The sequence below is a fragment of the Protopterus annectens genome, chromosome 4.part0 (genome assembly GCF_019279795.1).
Source record: "Protopterus annectens isolate FY-2018-M chromosome 4.part0, PAN1.0, whole genome shotgun sequence".
Taxonomy (NCBI): domain Eukaryota; kingdom Metazoa; phylum Chordata; order Ceratodontiformes; family Protopteridae; genus Protopterus; species Protopterus annectens.
The window spans coordinates 478,306,268-478,312,664 of record NC_056733.1 but is presented as its reverse complement, the minus strand read 5'-3'; the positions used below and the strand labels follow the sequence as shown (position 1 = coordinate 478,312,664).

Sequence of the window (6,397 nt, the reverse complement as noted above, 5' to 3'; positions counted from 1 at the left end):
CAAGCACTTAAAGTCATGGTGCATATGCAAAAAATAATATAATAAGATAAACATAATATAATAAAAATGCCATAACAATATGCATTAAAAAGGCAATACGAATTCAGTGAAAAAACTTTGTTCAACAGAGAACTTTGTTAAAACCTTAAATCAGTTCAAAGTGCTCACATAGCAGGAAATGCATGAAAGATGATGTAGGTGTATGAGTGTACAGCACTTCAAAAGTAAAAGACTTAAATGGAATTAAAATAAAATGGCTAAAAAATAACTATGAAAATGTCTGTTGAAAAACAGTGTGTCTCACCACATTGACATCAAATCCAAAACAGTCATACTCATAGATTGGCTGCCCTCATTCTAACACTGCTAATAGAGATACAGACTCATTTAATCCTGGATGGTTGGTAGTGTCCAATCTTAACTGCCAAAACAATTCTCCATTTTCCAACCTATTCTCTCACAACCCTTCTCTTAGGTGCAGAAGTACTATTTCTAAAATCTCAAATTTGAAACCACTGTAGTTTTGGCTGTTCAAAGAATGTTTATATGTTGTTCATATTTTCCTTAGTGATGCCATAAAGATGTTCATATATTACTTTTTAAAAATCCTGTTTTACCAGTATAAAAACATGGACACGTTGCATTTGACAATATACACCACTCCCTTGTTATTACAATTCCCTGATGAAAATTGTAATTTGCTTTTAATAAAATGATCTAAGATAATTGTATGATCAGTTAAAATAAAACTGTTACACAACACAGCCACTCCTGAACAATGTTCACTTCCTAAGTTCCAAATTATAGTTCCACCCCACAAGTTTGCAATCTTTCCTCACTTGTCAGGAATCTTACATCCGCTAACAGAATAACATCCACATTCAATTTAACACACCATCCCTATCCTTATTACAGTATTAATAATATTGTTCACATTTACTGAAAATATTTTAAAGTTGGTGCTTTTCCTTTTTTGTTTAAGTTTAGGAGAAATATTTTAAATTATCACTTTCTTATTTTTAATCATTCCCTAACTGAATATTTTCCTGGGTTTATATACAAATAATCCTTGATCCTCTGAATCAGATTTTTCACTGGCTAGAATTTCTTAAAGGCTTGTTAGTATCAACCCCTTCTCTTGACCTCTCTTCTTGCATGCACTCTCTCCCTCCTCATTTTTTATCTCCATATTTTTCTTCTTCTCTAGTTTCTTCTTCACCTATTTCACCTTATCCCTCAGCCTCTTGTTGTCCTTTCTCATGTATGTCTTCTTCCCGTTTCCCTTATTTTTCATTATTTACTGTTTGTTCTTGACAATCCATCTAAATGTGTTCCTTTTTTTTTACTTACATAGATACTTTCAGGCACACACCTTCTTGCAGTATGCTCTTTTTCCCCACACTGGTTACATTGTACATTGTCACACTCAATTAAATGAGAAAAGTCCCCACAAAATAAACATGATATGGGCTGGCCAGAATATCTTAATGTCCCTGTATGACCAGCCACAAAAATAATACTTGGCAAGTGTTTCGCCGTATGTTTTATAAGTTTCTCTCATCTTTAACTTTCAGAATATTGTCAACAGTTTCACACAGACCCTGTGCATTTTCTAACATCGTCTTCTTCCATTTCATCAGTTCTAAACTGTAAAGTAACATTTTTTAACATTTTATTGCTACCAGAAACAAATAATTGTTCCTTGGATAAATGTCTTCCTTTTTGTTACACAGTTCCAGACATTTCATCATCAGTCCATCAGTTTCAAATGCTAAGTCACAAAAAGTTTCTGTCCCAGTATGTAAATGACTGAATTTCTTGAGCTTTAAAACCCAAAAGCAGTTACCAAATTGTCCCAAACATGTCTGTCTATTGCAGTGTCTTTTTAAGCTTATTCTCACAGCTGATTTTCTCTTTTTTTAAAAACAGGTTGGCTTACAGTGTGTTGCTACTCTCCTTTTTTGCCTGCTGTCACTGCTGCACATGTTTTAGTTACTGCATTATCTACTGTCACAAAACCAGACACCTTCCCAATTTGTTGTTGCTTTCGTCTTTTACTTTCTGTGACTGATGCATACATTTTAACTGCTGCATTTTCTGCTGCTACATCACCTCTGGTTCCTTTTCCACATTACCATCCTTAGCATTTCCCAAAATGTTATCTGTTACTTTCCTCCATGCTGCTGCTGCTGCTTCCCTTAGGGCTCTTCTTTGCTGTTGTAGGAGCCTACCTTCTGGTATCATTTAGTAACTTCAAAGAGATGGGGAAGTTCCCCAATGCCCTGGCTAAACTTCCCCTAATAGTATAAATGCCACTTTGGGTATCCCTGGAAAAGAGAACACATGCCTAGTGGGATTACCCTGGTCAATAACGGATTAAAAAAAAAAAAAAAAAAATATATATATATATATATATATATATATATATATATATATATATATATATATTCTGACATTTCAGAATCTTCCAATGACAGTCATGGGGGAACCATTGGTATATGAACCCCAATGATATTGTTTCTTTGTCAACTGTGACAGAGCTGAAAGGTGAAGAGGTTTGCACAGGAATATGCCAAGACCTCTTCATCATGATCTGAATCTGAGGAATCTGGGGATGTGAATTCCCTCCTTTTCATATTGAGAGCCACTCCTACTGTTAAGGGCTAGATTGCCTGGGGACTAATTCTGTGCCATGTAGCCATGAGTACAGTGAACCTTCTGTTAATGAAAGTGCCAGAGACTGGGGTCCCTTTAGAAATTGTAAAATTTGAGACAGAGACATAGGTATCTTTCTTGATATCTGGATTACCAGTAAGCCATCCCGAACCCCTTGCACAAAAGTAGGAGTAACACACACACACACACACACACACACACACACACACACACACACACACACACACACACAAACACACACACAGGCCTACCTGAAAATATCGAAAGCTCACAATATTGAAGACCAAATTGTTAAGATGAAAGCATCGAAACCTCACTTCAGCGAACAACCAGATTGTCAAATCCATGTTTGATGATCAGTGTTTTCAGGTAGACCTATATACACATATATAATTGCTAAAAGAACTGTTTAAATGCCGTAGTTGAAATTTGTAAAGGACAGAAGTCAGTTGTGGGGGCCGAGAAACAGGCATTAGGCATGAAAGTCTCACTTACTTCAGCAGAGGCGTGGCTAAGAATTAGGGACAAGGTTCCACTACCTGCCTCCAAAGAGGCTAAGACAGGTGTGTGCAAGGTAGAATCTGGCCATGGGACTTAGGGGCTAACAATGCAGCACCTCAGTGGACCTGATACCCTCAATTTTCAACAGAATTGGGGACATCATTTGCACCAGAGCCAAGAGTTTCTCGTGTTTGAGAAAACCCAGAAGATTGTTATCTGGCAAAGAAGCATCTTTCTGCTGAAGGCAGAGCAATGTTCATAGGTGGAGACCTAGCAGTTCTCCCCATACAGAAAAAATATTACAAGTGATAGTCTGTAGGCAGAATGTGTCTGTTTCAGGCACACTTATTAGCAAGCTAGTAAGCTTTTTCAGGAATATTATGGACCTTGGAAAACATCCACCACAAATAGGTGTCCATTCCCAACAAGGATTACAAACTTGAGCTCAGTCAGAGGGGTTATTATTAGCAAAAAATGTTCTCTAACTGGGTACATATTGTCCTCTGGAAGTCAACTGAAACAGACCCACATACAGATGTACTAATGACAGATCTGCTCTTGCAGCAGAAAAAAAAAAGAAAGAAAAAAAAATGAAACTGGTACAAGCTCCTCCACCTTTTAGTCACAGATTAAACTGACACGCTAAGCAATAAGACGATTTCAGCAATACTTTGGGGCTGTCTGAAAGTAAGGCCAGAAGGGAAGACATAATCTACAGTTAATTCTTATGGGTAAGGAATCGTGTTGCAACAGTGAACCTTACAATGACTATTATATGATTTTCATAAGAAGTCTGTTTTGCAAATTGTAGAGACAAAGCTAACAATGATGTACAAGCCTTGGGAGATTGATGTTATATTAAGAGGGTTCAGGAGAACACTAGTACCTGCTTGGCCTAATTTGTCACTCAGAAGTATTATCACAAATAAGTTAAGCAAGTGTTTGGTGAAATGCCTTTCAATGAATTTATAATTCAGCAAATTAAATTATTTGTGCACTTTAGCTGAACTCTGGGACTACATAATATTGCTGTGTGGACATACCCATATTTGAAGTTCTAGTCCTGCTTCCAAAGGACACGTATGAAGCCCATATAAGATATTACTATATCTTTTCCCTTTCCATGGACAAAATAACCCTCTAATGATTATTTTCTGTGATGTATGTAATTATTTTGGTAGATGAACTCAAGAAAGAACACATTTTTGACTTATACTTTATTACATACAGCCTGTTGTTTAATTTAGCTTTAGTAAGATCTGGAAAGTAACGAATTACAAGCAATGTTCTGCTGTAATTAAATTAATTTTTAAAGTAATGAGCAGCAGTTTTTGATTTATTGCAGACATATCTAACATTATTAAGTTGCTGATTTCATTTTCTTCTCGGAAAGCAAATATACTTACACTGCATTTGTGTGTGACCTCACATTCATGATAAGAATTTCAAATATTTAAACAAACTAGTAAAACCAAAACCAAATAACAGCTAAAAGGCTTCAGTGGTGTAGAGATGTGTAAAATTAGAAAGCTGATCAAGTCCAATGAGTAATAAAACAATTTATTAAACTAAACAATAAAAAATAAAAAATATATAGTAATAAAAAAAAAATTGCTTCTCGGCCTTTTGGCTAAGATCAAGTGTAGTATCTGTTCTTATCAGTTTAATATAGTAATAAAAAACAAATATCAAGCGTTTTCGTCTCCTATATAGGAGACTTTATCAAGAATAGAACATGCCCATTAAAACATTCCCCCGGATTCATGAAGCCTGCGCCGGGCACAGGCGTAGCGTATGCAGGACAATGCCAAATATGTCCGCCGAGCGATTCAGGTACGAACCAACTCCACGTGCACTACCGGCATACGCCAGATCTACGCAGCCCTCGGCATAGGTATGCAAATCACCCCATGCGCAGTGTCGCACCATGCTAATGAAGGCATACAGTGATTCACGAAGTGGTGCAGGCGTAGCGCAAGCCCATGGAAATGTAAACCAAAAAACATGGTTTACATTTTCCCAAACAGAACATCAGAGTTATGGAAGCAGACCAGACTCATGTATTACAAAGTTAACATATGACAATGGCGAAATACACAGCCAATGGCACAAGAAAAGATGTACAGCACCTAAAAAACAACATTTAATGTCATGTCCACAGTAACGCACAGTACAACCGCAGGGCATGTGTGTGCAAACAGGAATAGAAAGGAAATATATACAAATGTCATAAAATCACAATGAAAGACAAATTAGGATTGCACCATGATATGCAATGGTAGGCATGGCACACCACAAGCAAGGCGCAAGGGTTGCCAGGGGCCCGCGACAGTGTTCGGCACTGTAACTATGAATTAGTAGTCAATGCCATGCAAATGAGGCAGGTAATACTGAATCGCAAATGTCCTGCCGGATTAAGGATGTACCTGATGGCACAGCGCTATAACACCGAGGAGTGTATCAGAGGTGATACATGACATCAGCAGAGGGGTGTGCCACTGTATCAGTAAGCACATTGGAGCAATGCAAATCTGGCCTGGCCGCTGCTAAGCAAAGCTGCAGGACAGGGGTGGGGAGGAAGGTATAGAACCGTTTAGCTGAGAGCACACATGGTGCCCGAAAGCGCATGTGTACAGGGATGAAATCGTGCTTGAAACCCGGTAAGCGGATGCGCGCGCCGTGAACAATAGCACAAACAGGAAGGTCAGGGGAAGAAAAGAAGGAAATGCTGAAGCAGGGTAATTGGTGTACTAATGAGCAATTAACACCAATCAACTCACGGCGGCTAATCGACGGCAGTAGACAAGCCTGCATGCAGAAACCTGCAAAACAGGATAGGGGAGGCATAGGATTGCAAAGAAAGGAGTGGAGGACCTGGAATGCAAAGATAGGAGAACTGTCATAGCAGAGCAAAGCAAACCCACAGTAGATCGGCAATAGCACACATTACGCAAGATAAGCCAGGTCTAGGAAAGTACAAATGAAAGCAGGCAGCTGTATGCATGCAGCAAATGGTATGTGTAACATTCACAAATGTAAACGGAAGGGCAGGAGGTAATTCACAGCATCCAAATGTAATGCAACACCAAAGGCAGCACAATAGTGGTTCCGTTAATAAAACACAGAAGATACCCTGTAGCCACGATCGTACATACACACCCTATGACATCATCAGTGTTCACAGCAAAACAGTATAAAGTGTGAAAGCACCCAACACACA

At 38.3% G+C, this 6,397-nt stretch overlaps 1 pseudogene; it reads left to right on the top strand.

Moving 5' to 3' along the window:
* Positions 1-4,787: 4,787 nt before the first annotated feature.
* On the top strand, positions 4,788-4,900 carry LOC122800570 (annotated as a pseudogene).
* The last annotated feature ends 1,497 nt before the right edge of the window (positions 4,901-6,397 follow it).